Below are 18,811 nucleotides of genomic sequence, written 5' to 3'. Positions count from 1 at the left end.
GTTTCTTGGACCACGACCTCACATCCCGCAAGGTTTATGAGCAGTTTACCAGCAGCTATGTCAAATGGTTCAAATGGCTCTGAGCACTATGGGACTTAACATCTGAGGTCATCAGTCGCCTAGAACTTACAGCTACTTAAACCTAACTAACCTAAGGACATCACACAATCCATGCCCGAGGTAGGATTCGAACCTGCGACCGTAGCGGTCACGCGGTTCCAGACTGTAGCGCCTAGAACCGCTCGGCCACCCAGGCCAGCATCAGATCTGGGTTGCGATACATGATGTCTCAAAAAATGTTACTTTGTTTCCATCGCTCTCTATGTTGTCACTGATTTTTAACGATTTATACGCAAAATGTGTGCATAAGACCTTGTATTGTCAATAAATATCGAAGTATGACGAATGATGATTTACTTTTGGAATAGCACCCGGGTATTTCTTGTACTGGAGGGCATTCCACGACCTACCGAATCGCTTACAAGCCAGATGACAGTGCCACTGCAGCAGAGTTATTAAACGGGTTTTCGAAACTCCTGAATTACAATCAAGAACAACTGCCAAGATGAGAAACGTAGGAGTAGATATCCTCGGTGCAGCAAAGCAACTAAAATCACTTAGTAAACGCAAGGCCTCCGGCCCAGACTGTATACCAGTCAGGTTCCTTTCAGAGTATGCTGATACAATAGTTCCATGTTTAGCAGTTATATACAATCGCTCGCTCGTAGAATGATCCGTACCTAAAGACTGGAAAATTGCTCAAGTCGCACCAATACCCAAAAAGGGAAGTAGGAGTAATCCGCTGAATTACAGGCCCGTATCACTAACGTCGTTTTGCAGTAAGGTTTTGGAACACATACTGTGTTCGAACATTGCGAATCACCTCGAAGAAAACGATTTATTGACACACAGTCAGCACGGATTCAGAAAATATCTTTCTTGTGAAACACTAGCTCTTTATACTCATGAAGTAATGAATGCTATCAACAGGGGATGTCAAATTGATTCAATATTTTTAGATTTCCAGAAGGCTTTCTAAATCGTTACTCACAAGCATCTTCTAACCAAACTACGTGGCTATGGAATATCGCCTCAGTTGTGCGACTGGATTCGTGATTTCCTGTCAGAAAGATCACAGTTCGTAGTAATAGACGGAAAGTCATCGAGTAAAACAAAAGTAATATCCGGCGTTCCCCAAGGAAGTGTTATAGGTCCTCTGTTGTACCTGATCTATATTAACGACTTAGGAGACAATCTGAGTAGCCGTCTTAGATTGTTTGCAGATGATGCTGTAATTTACTGTCTTGTAAAGTCATCAGATGACCAAAACGATTTGCAAAATGATTTAGATAAGATATCTGTATGGTGCGAAAAGTGGCAGTTGACTCTGCATGAAGAAAAGTGTAAAGTTATTCACATGAGTACTAAAAGAAATCCGCTAAATTTCGATTACGCGATAAGTCACGCAAATCTGAAGGCTGTAAATTCAACTAAATACTTAGGGATTACAATTACAAATAACCTAAATTGGAACAATCACATAGGTAATGTTGTAGATAGAGCAAACCAAAGCCTGCGATTCATTGGCAGAACACTTAGGAAGGTGCAACAGGTCCACTAAAGAGACTGCTTACAATACGCTTGTCCGCACTATTCTGGAGTATTGCTGTGCGGTGTGGGATCCGTATCAGGTGGGACTGACGGCTGATATTGAAGAAGTTCAAAGAATGTCAACTCGTTTTGTAGTATCGCGAAATAGTGGAGATAGTGCCACAGACATGGTACATGAATTGGGGTGGCAATCATTACAACAAAGGCGGTTTTCGTTGCGACGGGATCTTCTCATGAAATTTCTATCACCAGTTTTCTCCTCCGATTGCGAAAACCTTCTATTGGCACTCACCTACACAGCGAGAAATGATCATCACGATAAAATAAGAGAAATCATGGCTCGCACAGAAAAATTTAAGTACTCGTTTTTCCCGCGCGCCGTTCGAGAGTGGAACAGTGATTCATTGAACCCTCTACCAGGCACTTTGTTGTGAATATAAGAGTAATGACTTAGATGTAGATGATGTGCGGGCCACGTGCGGACTGTGACTCTGCCTGTCTCGGTTTAGTTCGGTCCTTCTCGGAAGTACTCGGTACAGCGCGACATTTCATTTAGTATTGCGGTGTGGCATTCACAGGACGACACCACTCTCTTTAGTTCGTCAGAATCGAGGTGTCAGCGTGATTTACTTTTCGTTATTTGTTCATAGGATGAAGGACATTCACAGGTCCAATGGATCTTTGCACAAAAAGAGGCACTCTAGCGATCTATTGTCACAAGCCCTTAAAACTGAATGGGAACGATAGAAGACAGGAATGAGAATAATATCTATTATGCCGTAATGCAAATTTGCTACGAAACCGCGGTATATTAACCAAGCAAAAAGAATTTAAAAATTTAGTTGACAATGAAAGGGCAAAAACCTATGATTAACAGACAGTATTCACTGTTCTGTACATAAGGAAGCACTTCGTGCAAAAATTTGCAGGCTTGGAGCACGTGAAGAAATCGGTGGTATGCGTAGTACAATTTCTGAAGTTGCATGTATTATTTCCACTGTCAGCTGCAACAGTTTTCGATGGAACTGAACGTAGAGTATGGAGAATTTATGTAGTACTGCAAAGTACAGGGCTATTACAAATGATTGAAGCGATTTCATAAATTCACTGTAGCTCCATTCATTAACATATGGTCACGACACACTACAGATACGTAGAAAAGCTCAGAAAGTTTTGTTCGGCTGAAGCCGCACTTCAGGTTTCTGCCGCGAGAGCGCTCGAGAGCTCAGTGAGACAAAATGGCGACAGGAGCCGAGAAAGCGTATGTCGTGCTTGAAATGCACTCACATCAGTCAGTCATAACTGTGCAACGACACTTCAGGACGAAGTTCAACAAAGATCCACCAACTGCTAACTCCATTCGGCGATTGTATGCGCAGTTTAAAGCTTCTGGATGCCTCTGTAAGGCGAAATCAACGAGTCGGCCTGCAGTGAGCGAAGAAACGGTTGAACACGTGTATCTGGACATGCTGGAAAATTGGCTCATGCCACAACTGGAGACCGACAGCGCCGACTTCATCTTTCAACAGGATGGTGCTCCATCGCACTTCCATCATGATGTTCCGCATTTCTTATACAGGAGATTGGAAAACCGATGGATCGGTCGTGGTGGAGATAATGATCGGCAATTCATGTCATGGTCTCCACGCTCTCCCGACTTAATCCCATGCGATTTCTTTCTGTGGGGTTATGTGAAAGATTCAGTGTTTAAACCTCCTCTACCAAGAAACGTGCCAGAACTACGAGCTCGCATCAACGATGCTTTCGAACTCATTGATGGGGACATGCTGCGCCGAGTGTGGGAGGAACTTGATTATCGGCTTGATGTCTGCCGAATCACTAAAGGGGCGCATATCGAACATTTGTGAATGCCTAAAAAAACTTTTTGAGTTTTTGTATGTGTGTGCAAAGCATTGTGAAAATATCTCAAATAATAAAGTTATTGTAGAGCTGTGAAATCGCTTCAATCATTTGTAATAACCCTGTACTTTCGTTACGTCGAAGCGCTTGCCTGGAACGATTTTTCCGTTTAAAATCCAATGTTGTTGAAATTATAAAAGAAAAAGGAGTGCAGAAATGGAACTTAGAGCATCCGGTATAAATAACAGCCTTTGAATTTTAATTGGGCTTCACTGCGTACTGCCCACAGTAAGACACTGCAAGGCGAGAAATTACTTATTTCTGATTTGACAGGGATGCGTTTGAAAACGAAATAGCAGTGTAGAAGGGACTCATTTTGCCATACACAATCCAGCTCTCTAAGCTCACTAGCCTTGAAGAAAACATGAGGTTGAGGAATTCACTGTTACCTTGAAAGAGCTACGAGGATAGTTTTTTAAACGTTTTGAGGACGCTTCCAGTCTTACATTTGTTTTGGAGCTGTTTTCGAGTTGTTTTCGAGACCTTGATCCGTTTCAGTTGAAGCGCCCCTGTGCATATGTAGATATAAGTGATTGATTGGAATGTAATTCCTGTTTAAAAAGACAAATCATTTTACATTTAAACTGTCCAGAACGTCTACATTGCTTTCTTCAAGTAAGGTTTCCCTGTTTCCATAATGAGGGTACGAAAGTTCTACACTATTTCTATCGTAATATGTGTGTGAAAGATCTTTTTTCGATTATGAAGCAAAATAAGACACGATTATATCGGAACGTAAGTGCGAAAATCAGTGAAATTGTCTGCACTTGTCCGTATGCCGACAGTTTGTACCAGATAAAAATTATACTTTGTCTTCAGCGCGCAAAAAATAATCAAAAATACAAAAAAATTGTTTTGTTTTTATCTGTGCTGTTGAGAAATGTAAAATAAAAACCCGGTAGTAAGCAGTGCGACTGGATTACCATTTAAATATAGCCTGTTCGCGGTTTCTCCCTTCCTCCCCCCTCCCCCCCTCCCGCACCTCATACTCAGACAGCATGCCTTGGCGGTGGGAGAAACGTGCAGCCAGGCTGGGCGCTATGGCACTGTTGCCAGAGCTAGGCTCGGAAGCCAAAATTCTTGGCCACCGCTGACGTACTGCGCACAAGTGGCACTGCCTGCATATTCTGAGAGCTACTTAGCTACAGGCTGGAAGGTTCCTTCCCTATCCTCCTCGGAGATGCCATAGCGTCGCGCGAAGCGTCCACAAACTCGTGGCATCCTGGGATTGGAGAAGGATGGGAAAGGAAATCAGGCGTTTCGTTTTGAAGGGAATTATCCTAGGATTTTTATTAACCGATTTAGGGAAAATACAGAAGATCTAAATCCATACTGTTGGACAGCAATTCAACTGCCACATCTAGAGCCTCTGACTGAAAAACTGGGAACTTCACACCTCATGGAATCCACGCACAGTTCTAAAATACGGGACATTTGCTTTGATTGCAGTCATATTTAGTGGTTTCGACTTTGCAGTTTTTATAACTTTTGGTGTGTATTTTTAATTTGTAATTGGTAAGAGTTTGTCGGGTGAGTTGACAGGGGACTGAGAACTTAATGGATCTCTCCTACAGTGTTCAATATGTACGTTGAGAGAACTCTGTATGTGTTCATTGAAGTGCAAATCAATGACTTAAAAAGCTAAGGAGCCACTGACAGCGAATGGATACGATGATCAATAATTTCAGAATAAAATTAGGTAAGCTAATGTCATAATTAAGTATTGACATTATCTCTGAAGTAACAAAAGTGATTGTAAGACAGCTTTGTGAGAAGCACTGTCATATGCGGCAGAAGTGTGGACACTGTCAAATTAAAACCATAAGAAAAGAAAATGAAATATGTGTGTGAATTCCTAAGGGACCAAACTAGACCTACACACTACTTAAACTAACTTATGCTAAGAACAACACACACACACACACACACACACACACATACACACACACACACACACACACACACACACACATGCACGAAGGAGGAATCGAACCTCCGGCGGGAGGGGCCGCGCAGTCCGTGACATGAGGTCTCTAACAGCGCGGCAAGAAAATGAAAGAATGGGAATGATGTATTGCAGGTGGTGTTGCGAAACCACAACAATGAATAGATGAAGAGTAAAACACCTAGCAAAAGATGGAAGTAGAATACCTCAGAAAGTATGAGTATGGAGACTTGAAATCTATTACGGGCGTCCAATAAGTAATGCAATACTTTTTTCTGAAAGCAAGTTGGTTTTATTCAAAATTCCATTACATTATGTCACTTCCCGCTCTTTTGGCTACAAAACATAATCAACATAATCTCCGTTCAATGCGACGGCCTTACGTCATATTTTGGGAGAGAATGTATGTCTACATGACACTACTCTATTGCTCGATATCGGAGCCAACATCTTGCTGCAGCAACAACCTCCCCATTATCCCCGTATTGCTTCCCGTCGAGTACATCCCTCATTGCGTCAGACATATATAAGTCGGAAAGTGGGACATCCGCCTGTAGGGTGAATGTGGAGGAACAGTTTAATGACGTTATGTGAGCTCCTGTCGGGTGCGCAGACTTTACATTGTCATGGAAAAGGAGAAGTTCGTTTGTATGTTTGTGGCGACTAAAACGCTGCCGTAGTTCCTTCAATTTCCTGAGGGTAGCACAGTGCATGTCAGAGTTGACCATTGCACCATGAGGGAGGACATCAGAGTAACGCCTTCAGATTCCTAGAAGACCGTCGCCAGAACTTCGCCGGCTGGGGTGCGGCTTTTACAAGGTGCATTCAAGTTCTAAGGCCTCCGATTTTTTTTCTCCGGACTGGAAAGAGATAGAAACATACGCATTGTTTTAAAATGAGGCCACGTTCATTGTCAATACGTCCCAGAGATGGCAGCACCGTACGGCAGATGGAATTTTACCGCCAACGGCGAGAATGAGAACTGTTTTAAATACTTAAAATGGCGACGTTTTCCTTACTTGAACAGCGTGCAATCATTCGTTTTCTGAATTTGCGTGGTGTGAAACCAATTGAAATTAATTGACAGTTGAAGGAGACATGTGGTGATGGAGTTATGGATGTGTCGAAAGTGCGTTCGTGGGTGCAACGGTTTAATGAAGGCAGAACATCGTGTGACAACAAGCCGAAACAACCTCGGGCTCGCACAAGCCGGTCTGACGACATGATCGAGAAAGTGGAGAGAATTGTTTTGGGGGATCGCCGAATGACTGTTGAACAGATCGCCTCCAGAGTTGGCATTTCTGTGGGCTCTGTGCACACAATCCTGCATGGCGACCTGAAAATGCGAAAAGTGTCATCCAGGTGGGTGCCACGAATGCTGACGGATGACCACACGGCTGCCCGTGTGGCATGTTGCCAAGCAATGTTGACGCGCAACGACAGCATGAATGGGACTTTCGTTTCGTCTGTTGTGACAATGGATGAGACGTGGATGCCATTTTTCAATCCAGAAACAAAGCGCCAGTCAGCTCAATGGAAGCACACAGATTCACCGCCACCAAAAAAATTTCGGGTAACTGCCAGTGCTGAAAAAATTATGGTGTCCATGTTCTGGGACAGCGAGGGCGTAATTCTTACCCATTGCGTTCCAAAGGGCACTACGGTAACAGGTGCAGCCTACGAAAATGTTTTGAAGAACAAATTCCTTCCTGCACTGCAACAAAAACGTCTGGGAAGGGCTGCACGTGTGCTGTTTCACCAAGACAACGCACCCGCACATCGAGCTAACGTTACGCAACAGTTTCTTCGTGATAACAACTTTGAAGTGATTCCTCATGCTCCCTACTCACCTGCCCTGGCTCCTAGTGACTTTTGGCTTTTTCCAACAATGAAAGACACTCTCCGTGGCCGCACATTCACCAGCCGTGCTGCTATTGCCTCAGCGATTTTCCAGTGGTCAAAACAGACTCCTAAAGAAGCCTTCGCCGCTGCCATGGAATCATGGCGTCAGCGTTGTGAAAAATGTGTACGTCTGCAGGGCGCTTACGTCGAGAAGTAACGCCAGTTTCATCGATTTCGGGTGAGTAGTTAATTAGAAAAAAAATCGGAGGCCTTAGAACTTGAATGCACCTCGTAACTTTTCCTTCGGAGGGGAGGCGGTTTGGCGCCACGCCATGGATTGCCGTTTTACTCCCGGTTCGAAGTGACGAACCCACGTTTCATCACCCGTGACGATATTCGACAGCAAAATTGCCACGATCACCCTCGTAACGCGCAAGCAATTCCGCACAGATGTTCCTTCATTGCTCTTTGCGGCGACGGACCCAGCGGGAACACGCCTTTGATTACCTCAACTGGTGGACGAGTCTGTCACCAACAGAGACGTCCAATTTTGCAGCGAGGTATTTGATTGTGCTCTGACGATTACCTGGAATGAGTGTCCGTACGTTCCAACATTGCAGGAGTCACAGCTGTGTAATCGGAAGATCGTACAGATTGCACGACTTTGTTGCGGTGATGAGAGACGCCGCGCAAAACGACTCCCCGTGCTTTTGTTCACTGACACGTCTCCGTAGATATTCTGCAAGTGCCTACGAGTATCTGAAATGCTCTGGTTTTCCTCAGAAGAAACTCAATGACAGCGCTCTGTTTGGAACGCCTTCGTTACAGACGCCAATTCGAAGGCTACATATAGCACCGCCAGCTATCAAACTTAATGGAACTATAGGGGATGAAGTGGGAATATTCCGCTGTGTCCCACAATAAATTCCGTATTTTATCATCCTAAATTGACCAACAGGAAAGTGTTGAATTGCTTATCGAACGCCCCTCAAATTGCAGAGACCATGCAGGAAAGAAAATTTGCAGACGACACTTCTTCAGGCAAAAACGCTCGAAGTTTGGATTGCTGTAGGTGCCCAACGTTGCTGTAAAACCACAGCTGCAATATTGACGTGTATTCCTAATACGAAACGTAAAGCACAAGTTGCGTCCGGCCCAGGGACGCCTCGAAAGCCGGCCTACTTGAGAGCGCGTGCAGCGGGGGATGCCCGCGGGGGCGGCTGATGGCGGTGGCCCAGTTGCTCTGCCAGACGAGCAGTTCGTAACTCGAGCCGCCACACGCGCCTGCCCGGCCACTGGCCTCGCCGCTAATTGAGGGAATTAATGCGCTGTACGCCTACTGTGCGCCGGCGGCGGTAGCAAAACTCTGGCGGCCCAAAAGGTCGCTGTCTGGCGCCCTTATGACTCATCCCGCTGTGTTCATTGCTCGACGTAATCCTATATTCACGTGCCGTCCTATTTGTCCTGTCTGGGTTCTGCTTACATACTCACATTCGCACCAAGCCTTGGCATGTTCGTATATGGTGCCTTGTTTCTCTGGACACCAGATCTACCGCGGATACACATAGAAACAAATTGCACGAGGTTTCCATGAAGTAATGGCACATTATGTATAAGATTTATAAGATTAGAGGATGCTATCTTAAGCTGCACCGAAAACTATACTACTCATCAGGGACAGGACGGCCCATGAGGCGTGGGTTCTTATAACATTTGGCTGTCGATATCAAAGATATGAAAAGGCTTCCAACAGTAATATCTGCTTCTATATCTTTTCTTCCGAACCCATCTTTCGGTATGTTGCAGAAGGTACTTCTCGTACCAGCATCGTTTTGCTTCTTCCATGTTCCACTCGTGAACGGGGCTTTTCGAAGGACAACTATACATTAGCTTCTCTACGAGCTCTAATTTCCCTGACTTTTCTCATCGCGGTAATTTTAGGAGGTATACGAGGCGCGACAATAAAGTAATGAGACTGATGTGAAAAAAAATGTTGCTTACCGTTGTAGTCAAGTTTAGTGTTGTCTCCTTCAAAGTAGTTCCCTTCTGATTGCACACACTTTTTCCAGCGCTTCTGCCATTGATAGTAACATTTCTGAAACTCATCTTCTGTTATATCCTCCAAGACCCTCATCACAGTTTTTTGGACATCTTGTGTTGTTTGAAAATGGTGTCCCTTGACCGCCGTTTTGACTCTTGGAAATAGGAAAAAAGTCGCACGGAGCGATATCTGGTGAATAAGGTGGTACTGAAATTTGTTTTGAGGTTAAAAATTGCTGTACTGACAGAACAGTATGGTATGGCGCATTATCATACCAAGATCTTCAGTTATTATTAGACGATCAGTTTCTCGATTGATGTTCAGTTCTTCTGCAATCATTTTCACGGATAATCTTCGATCAGATCGTACGAGTTCACGCACCCTGGTCAAGTTGACATCTGTCTGTGAGGTTGATGGTCGTCTACTGCGATCTTCATCTACAACATTCGTTCTGCCCTCACTAAACATTTTATGCCAACGTGAAACTTGAGCTCTTGACATAACCTCCTCTCCAAAAGCCTTCTGACACTTACCGTAAGTTGACATCTCGTTTTCACCCAATTTAACCCAAAAAGAAATGGCATACCGTTACGCATTATTATGCGGTTCCATTTCCGTGACGAGAGACACAAACACGTGTTAACTTATTACAGCGCAACTCACGACTGAGCTGTTGCATCGATGTGCTGCTTGGACTAGAAGCAGCTTATAGACCAATGTCAAAGATATTGTGCCTACGGAAGCCTGCAGGGTCGCCACATCTTGCAAAGAAAATCAGTCTCATTACATTATTGTTGCACCTCGTATATGGCAGAATGTATATGTTGCCAAACTCTTCTTGGTAAGTACGCTCTCGGTATTTTACGAGTAACAATACCTTTCCATTTTCAACATTGCCTCTCTTGTGGTGTCTGCACCTGGGATTTGTTGAGCATGTCTGTAACACTCTCGTGCTTACTAAACAAACCGCTCTAAGTTGGATTTTTTCTCTTTTTATTAGTCATAGCTGGACCGAGGCTGAGAAGCTATACCGAAGAATGGATGGAGGGACTAATTTGTAAGACAATTCTTCTGTCGACATATTACATTTGCTTAAGATCCCAGTATTTCTCAGCCCGGCAACTGTTTCTCCTAAAACTAATTTTATGTGGTCATTCCATTGTAGACGCTCCGGACGTCTACTCTTACGTATTTTATGGCTGTACTGATTCCAGTGATATACCACCGCTCATAGTCTATTCTATTTTATTTTATTTCACTTCTTTTTTACACGAGGATTCGAACCAGCTAAAACGCCGTAGAGTACCAACGCACACACTTGTGTTAATAACTTTGGCAGCTCAACTGGAAAAAAGTGTAATTTCCACTTTGGTCCAAGAATTTCAAATTAGTGCTATTACACCAGCTGACATTCTAGTTTCACGACTTATTTATTGGAGCGGCTCTCATTTAGTGTTTAGACACCTTTATTGACTTCAATTACGCGCAAGAATGAACGAGAAAAATTATTTTGCTATTACGAAACAACTTTAAAAGATGTCACAGTGTACGAGCTTCTAGTGTTTACCACAGAACGTAGTTCCCGACATTAAATTACTGTAGTCGAACCAGAACTGATTTCTTAGATGTAATGACTATAGACGCATCACATGCTGAATAAATTCTGGAGATGGGACAGTTTGTACTATTACAGTCAGAGGACAATGTCAGGCTCTCATAATCTTGGTGTATTTCTGCCTATTAATTACAAGATTTTTACAAAAAAGATGTAAACTTGTCATTTTGAATTTTGCGAAATACTTTCTCGTGCCCACTCATTATGCTGCGCACCTGGTTAGCAGACCGACTAACCAGCTGTGCAGCATACTACCTTCCCCAGTAAAGACAGTGCGATTTTCAACACTAAAACTGTAGAAATGAGTGTCTCTAATCGGATAAGGGTGTATTAGAAGCGAATCAGCAACTGCATTTCTGCACGGCATACCGCCTCTCAGGTAGAGCAGATGACTGTATGACAGGCAACACACACTGCATACGAATGCCGCAGACTGCCTGTGACCTGTCGCCTCTCAGGGTTACAACCAGTACAAAAGCGTGCCAAATTTCGCTGGCAAGCATCAACGAACATTTTGTCTCCAACAAATATTGTCTGTCATGGCGTGATCCATGAACTCTAGATGTCTGTCGCAAACATTCTGTAAATACTTTCCTTCCTTCCTTGTTCCCGCCTCGTGCTCGGCGATGCCGTAGCGTACCGTGACGCTCTACTTGGGTTCGCGAAAATTCACGCGCTTCCAACGACATACGGCTCTCGGGACAAAAATTTTGTTTTAAAAAACATTTTTTTGTTGGGAATAAAAAGAAAACAATACGATTTAAGCGACGTATTGCGCCGCAGATTTCCAGAAATTTTTATTGGTTGCCCTTAATTATTCCTCAAAACATCAAACGTTATTAAATCTCCGCCTTAACCGTTAGACACAGTTAAAACTGTCACTACTCTTATACCTCTAATAAAGGCCCTGTAGTAATCTGACTACTTTCGGAAAGAGTCGCAGTTTCCACTACTATATCGAAAGCCTGCCACCCGTTGTAAATTTAAACGTATACGTTAACAAACATTTCTGAACATGGAATGTCCTGAAATTTATCCCAGAGTTATTAAATCTGAACCCTTGGAACGCAATCGGACATGATCAATGATATTTCGAATGCGGCATAAGTCTCACAAACGCAACTAGTCATTATCCTGAAGTGATTCAGACGTATTTGGATTTAATGACTGACTATAAACTCTCATCATGTTTTAAACCGTGCCTTCTAGACTCGACTTCTTCAGGACAAATGCGCTTGCCATTTGTAGCATATTGTGCATAAAAAGATCTACTGGAACACGAGCTGGTGCAGTGGTGAAAGTGAATTCCAGCAACGCCATTTCTGCCACTGCAGGTCTCTGCAACACGTCGCCTTACCCATTCTGCTGTGAAAATTCTAAGGAAGACAGTGGCAAAAGCGTTGCATACTTAGATCCTGTTGTCCATGACAATAACATAACGTAAGTGAATGAGAGACTTTTCCATTTGCAACTCTAATTGTACGAATGAGCAGGTGAGAGACACGTGGAATCGTAAACAAAGCAAGTTGGTGAGGCAATGAACTCGCAAACGCCATGAGTCTGAAAAAGCATATTTATGAAGGAGGATCCTACAGCATGAATTATTTCTCATGGGCGAGTACCATACATTGAATCTAACGTGTTCAACATTGTAACTTCAAAATAACATTACAAAACTGAATACCGTGATTTTATTAGCAAGGCAGAGAGAGAGATTGTACGTCACTGGTATCTATGTACTCATGAACGAAAACCAGATACTGACTTCTGCGCGTTCTGATTGAAATCGAATGATCCTTCAGTAATATGAATAAAAACGCGACATGAGAGGTTACTTCGATTTTGCATCGAAAATAGCATACGCACAGCACACGTAAATTCCGTCAACTTAAAGGAAACGAGAATGCACGAAGCGAGATACGATCTCACCAAATCCTGTGATACAACAAGCTGAATGCCCCCCTCTAGGAACAAACAAGATAAGCGTCTATATTACATCCACTGGATGAAGAACCAGGAACCAGACTGAGCTCTGTTGTCAGCGCTGTCCCGTAAGTGACATTTTGGCGGCCAGCTACCTGCTTGGATATCACAGGTCAACTCTTCGCGAGCGAACCAACACACGCCACATGGTGCTTTGCGAAGACACACATCGATAGCAGACGTATGTTCACGGCAGTATTAATAACGGGAGCCGTCATGACGTCACAGACTTGAAGCTGCCGTCCGCCTTGTCACTTGTCGCAATTGTTCTGATTATGGTCTAAAGTGTAAGTGGTCTCTTTCAAGCGATGTTATCTTCTGTATAACTATGAATTATGATTGCCCTGTCTACTTTTTCTGTAGTGGCTTTACTTCTAACGATTGACTTTTGATTTCCTGCCAGTCCAACTCGAAGAGATTTTTGCGTGAACACAGTGAGAAGGAAACATCGGAAACCGAACAAACATAGCAAAATACACGGACGGAAAAAAATCGTAGTGCCAAAAAGGAACTGTGCGTCGTAAACGAAAGTAGGTAGGCGTGTTTCTACATCGTATTATTTTTAATTTATCAGGTGATTTTTTGTTGTTAGAGCATGATTCTTTCTCTTAGGGATATTCTTTTCTTATCACTTTTACTTACGTGCATACGTAAATATGAAACGGGTCCTAGAAGGGCCGCTGTTATTCATGTACCAACTTTAGATTTTGAACGTGATGACTAAAATATAGTTGCCGTTAACTGAGTTGAATGTAATTTTGTTGATTTCTATTTATTGATTGCAAATCAAGACGAGAGAATTTCGATTGTTGCCGTGGAGAGGCTGAGATAAAACTTACTGAACACATGGAATTTGTATAATTTAAAAAATGAACTTTAACGTTAAATTAATTATCTGTTGCAATTGAGAAAGGTTCTTACAACGAAATCTCTCGCATTTGCTGTTACTGTTAACACTTTGAAAAATAAATTTATACTTCGGCACGTAATGGCCGACCAGAGGCTGCATCGGAAGATCAGCTTCCCGCAGCGCAAATTACTGAAAAGAAAGCTTATTAAAAATAATTACCCGCTGCGACCATTTGAGGTGATAACTATTACAAAGAAATTTATTTTGCGATAACAATAATTAGTTTATTTTCGCAGAATACAGAATAACTTACATAAAATATGTGTAGCCGGTCAATAGCTGCCTTCCATATCGCGAAACAAAACAGTGTGTGTACCATAAAGTACGTCCGTCCCCCTCGGCCGTACAATCACGTCTCTTAGCGATCCTTTTTTATTTTCATAGACATGTTTTAAATAAAGACGCTACTTTTAAATTATCGCTGCATATCAGCCTTTTTTTCCAAGAACATATACTGTATCTTTTATACTAATTATGTTCATAAAATACGTTAAGTGTTTACAAATAATTTTTAGTTCACCCTTAACACTTCACAGTATTGTTCACTGCTTACAACCTATAAAAAGGTCAATATTCATGTGACGTACCGTCACAATCTGAACAATGATGTCTACACAAATTTCGATCGAGTCGCATAAGAGTAGCGCTAGTAGCATCAGTATGAGGATACAAATCACTTTTGCTTTAAATACAAACTGTAACGGTCGTGAGCGTTAGTTATCTTTGAATTTGGACATGTGAGTTGGTGTTAGTCGAGAATGCCTTTGACACAGACGCCATTATCAGCACCTCGCTGAGTTTGAACGAGGACCTGTAATAGGGCTACAAGAAGCTGGATGTTCCTTCTACAATATTACAGAAAGACTTGGCAGGAATGTAGCCTCTACACGTGATTGTGGCGGCGGTGGTCACGAGAATGTACGGTCTCAAGAAGACCAGGCTTTGGACGGCCACTTGGCATTACCGAGAGCGAAGACCGTCATGTTCGGCTTCTGGTTCTGTCGCGTTGTACTGTATCTGCAGCAGCAATATGAGCAGCAGTTGGCACCACAGTGAGGTAAAGAACAGCTACAAATCAGTTACTTCAAGGGCAACTCCGAGCCAGACGCCCTCTAGCGTGCATTCCACTGACCCTAAACCACCACTATTTGGTGGTTTCTGTGTGTCCGTCCTTTTAGCAGGAGGTCTCTGGGACGACGGCCGTTTACTATCGTGACAAAAAAATAAAAGAACCTACAGCCGTCCTTATGATTTTATTTTATTTTGTTGGCAGTTGATGGTTGGAGTGCTGACACATTATCTGCGTATCCATTAATGCTGGCTACTGATGGGTTATGCACGGGGATCATATCAACCTGTACCGCATCAAAAAGAGCCTGAAGATGACGCAATGAAGCGTTGAAATTGGTAGCGACAAAATAAAATAAAATCATAAGGACGGCTGTAGGTGTTTTTATTTTTTGTCACTATCTGGTGGTATCAACTGAGAGGGCAGAGTGAAGGTCTGTTGTGTTTTCTGGTGGAAGCTGGTTCTGTCTCGGAGCTAGTGATGACCGTATGTTGGCTGAAAGAAGACAAATGAGTACCTGCAACCAACCTGTGTGCGTGCTAAACACACTGGACTGACTCCTGGAGCTATGGCCTGGGGTGTGATTTCGTATGACAGCAGGAGCACTCTCGTGGTTATCCCACGCACCCTGAAAGCAAAACTGAACGTCAGTCTTGTGATTCGACCTGTTGTGCTGCCATTCATGCATAGCATTCCAGGGGGTGTTCTCCGACAGGATAACGCTCGTCCACTTACCGCTTCTGCAACCCAACATACTCTACAGAGCGTCGACATGTTATCTTCACCTGTTCCATCATTAAATCTGTCTCGAGTCGAAGACATATGGGACATCGTCGGACGACAACTCTAGCTTCATCCAAAAACAGAATTAACCGTTCCTATATTGACCGACTAAGTGCAACAGACATGGAATTCCATCCCACAAACTGACATCCGGCACCTGTGCAACAATCCATGCGCATGTGCATGCCTGCCTTCAACATTCTGGCAGTTACACCGGTTATTAATGTACCAGCATTTAACATTTGCAGTGATTATCTCTCGCTTACATTAACCTGCGATCTTGCAATGTTAATCACTGAAATATGTTACCTATAAAAATGTATTCGCAAAATTACATTATTCTATCTTAATTATTTCTTAATGTTGCGTTTTTTTTCTGCCAGTGTATGTTCTCAGCCTTTTTGCGAAGAGGACATAGACCGAACATCTGTTTAGTCAGTCCGTACTACGGAAAATTATGGATTACAGAAGCAGCTTTTTTAGATCACATACTTCTCCTCTTGGTTATTTGAAACGTATAACAAAATAATTAGTTTATCGTGGCCATATGCAATGTGTTACTGGATCAAATGTGCATTTAAGACAAGAAAAACGTCTCAATTTCTCTTCCTAACACTGTAACATTTTCTACACGCATACAACAGAATTAAGAACAAGAAGTAATCGTAAATAATAGTCTGCTTATAATTTGGGTTATCTAGTATGGCGGCGCCGGCTTCAAGGCGAAGTACAATGTAGGTTTATAGCATCGTCTTTCCTTATCAAGTCTTTACACTTCTTATACCACCATGGGAATTTGGTAACGACTGTGATTTTCTGACGAAACAAGTGACTGGCGTGTGGCGCGCGGTTGCGCGTAATATGAAACAAAAGCTGCGCAAGAGCAGCCGCGTTTGAAGATTGCGAAACGTAATCCACAAACAGTCAATACGCGGCCTCCAGCTGGTCAGTAGTAACTCCTGCCAATATCTTCCAACAACAAAATAGTGTAACAGTTCAAAGTCAAAAAGAGAAAGACACATAAAAACACCACACTTCTTCTTTCTATGGGAATTGGATTTTATTTCATTCAGTTAGGTCTCGCCTAGTCTGACTCCCGCATTAAACACCGCCTCCATCCAATTAGCTACTGTGCTACGCGACCTCTCCTACAGAGCATGTGCAGGCCAGCTAAACTGTCGCACTCGCCAAGCAAACCGGCAGTTTAAGCAGAATTCCGCGCTCGCGCCCCAGAATGCACTGGCAAACTCTGTAAAGCTTTTCCATACTGGCAGACAAACTTTATTGGTCACAGACGACCACTCACTCCAGACTTAATAGACTGAACTCTCGCAAAACATCAGCTCCGCCTCACCGAGCCCATGACCCGCTTCCTATGCTCACGAGTCTTACCGATGGAATCACGATTTCGCGAGTTCTAACAGAAGTCCACGAAATTGTTTCATCCAAGTAATCCGAGAAGAGGGATGCACTTAACCTCATGCCTTCCTCTACAAAGCCTGATTCCTGTCAGGCCTCTTAAGAATTTTATTTTTCAAAACAGGAAACATCACTCTCCTTAGGCCATCACAGTAGACCCGGTCGCAACTCACTTAGAAAGAACCTCGTCCTTCAGACTGGGCTGATGCGGCCCATCACAGATTACACTCCTCAGTGTAGCTCTTGCAGCCTACGTTCTCAATTATTTTCTGTTTTTATTGCAATCTGTCTTCCTCTGCAGTTTTTACCCTCTCATACCACAGAAGTTATTCCCTGATGTCTTAACAAATGTCCTGTCCCCTGTCAGTTCTTCTTATTAGTGTTTTCCTTACATTCCTTTCTTCGCATCCTTATTCCTCCCTTATCAGTCCATCCAATCTTCATCATTCTTCTGTAGCACTACATCTCAAATGCTTCGATTCTCTTCTGTTCCAGTTTTCCCACATCCATTTTTCACTATTAACAATGCTTTGGACCAAACGTACATTCTCAAAAATTTCTTCCTCAAATTAAGGCCCACGTTTTATAACAGTAGCCTTTTTTTGGCAGGAACGCCCTCTTTGCCTGTTGTAGTTGGATTTTTATGTACCCATTGCTTCGTCCGTCAGGCGCTATTTTGCTTCCAAGGCAGCACAATTCTTTAACTTCGTCTACTTCGTGATCACCAGTTTTGATAATTTTGTCGCTGTTCTGATTTCTTCTGCTTCTCATTACTTTTGTCTTTCTTCGGTTTACTGTCTATCCACATTCTCTGCTCATTGGACTGACTGTTCATTCGATTCAGCACACCCTGTGATTCTTCTTCACCTTCACTGACTACAATCAGGGAATCTTATCACTGATATTCTTTCACCATGAATTTTAATCCTACTCTTGAAATATTTTTTATTTTCGCCATTGCCGGCCGCGGTAGTCTCGCGGTTAAGGCGCTCAGTCCGGAACCGCGCGACTGCTACGGTTGCAGGTTCGAATCCTGCCTCGGGCATGGATGTGTGTGATGTCCTTAGGTTAGTTAGGTTTAAGTAGTTCTAAGTTCTAGGGAACTGATGACCACAGATGTTAAGTCCCATAATGCTCAGAGCCATTTATTTCCGCCATTACTTCTTCTGCAAATAGACTGAAAGTGGGAGCGAAAGACTGCATCCCTGGCTTACAGTTTTTAATCCGAACACTTCGTTCTTAATCTTCCAGTCTTATTGTTTCGTCTTGGGTCTTGTGCATACTGCATATTACCCGTTGTTCCCTACAGCTTATTCCTATTTTTCTCAGAAACTCTGTCATCTTGCTCCATTTTCCATTGCCAATCGCTTTTTACAGGTCGAAAAATTTTATTCTTTATAAAGAGTCAAAGGCCCATGTAGAAAACGTCATATCTGCCGAACTATGTGTCGTACAGTGATATAATTATTCAGATATATTCTGTGGTGTACGTGGACAGTATCTGCAAAATGTATTGCGAATAGAAGCGATAGTAAAGAGGTAATAAATTAAAACGTCTTTCCTGCTACTAACGTTTTACTTCCTTTCATTATTTTTTGAGGAGTGCCAGCGAGAAAAAGCTTCGAAAAGGTTTCTGATTATACGCAAAGTTAGTGGAACGTTTCTAAGTGCTT

General features: G+C 42.9%; 1 protein-coding gene across 1 annotated transcript in view; it reads left to right on the top strand.

The window, feature by feature from the left end:
* The window catches only part of LOC126187867 (calpain-C), a 439,586-nt gene that overhangs the window by 235,482 nt on the left and 185,293 nt on the right, over window positions 1–18,811 (top strand). The gene's annotated exons all lie outside the window — the stretch shown is intronic.

Source organism: Schistocerca cancellata, chromosome 5, assembly GCF_023864275.1.
Source record: "Schistocerca cancellata isolate TAMUIC-IGC-003103 chromosome 5, iqSchCanc2.1, whole genome shotgun sequence".
NCBI classification, from domain to species: domain Eukaryota; kingdom Metazoa; phylum Arthropoda; class Insecta; order Orthoptera; family Acrididae; genus Schistocerca; species Schistocerca cancellata.
Note: the sequence above shows the minus strand (reverse complement) of the source record. Positions and strands in the feature narration are given on the sequence as shown.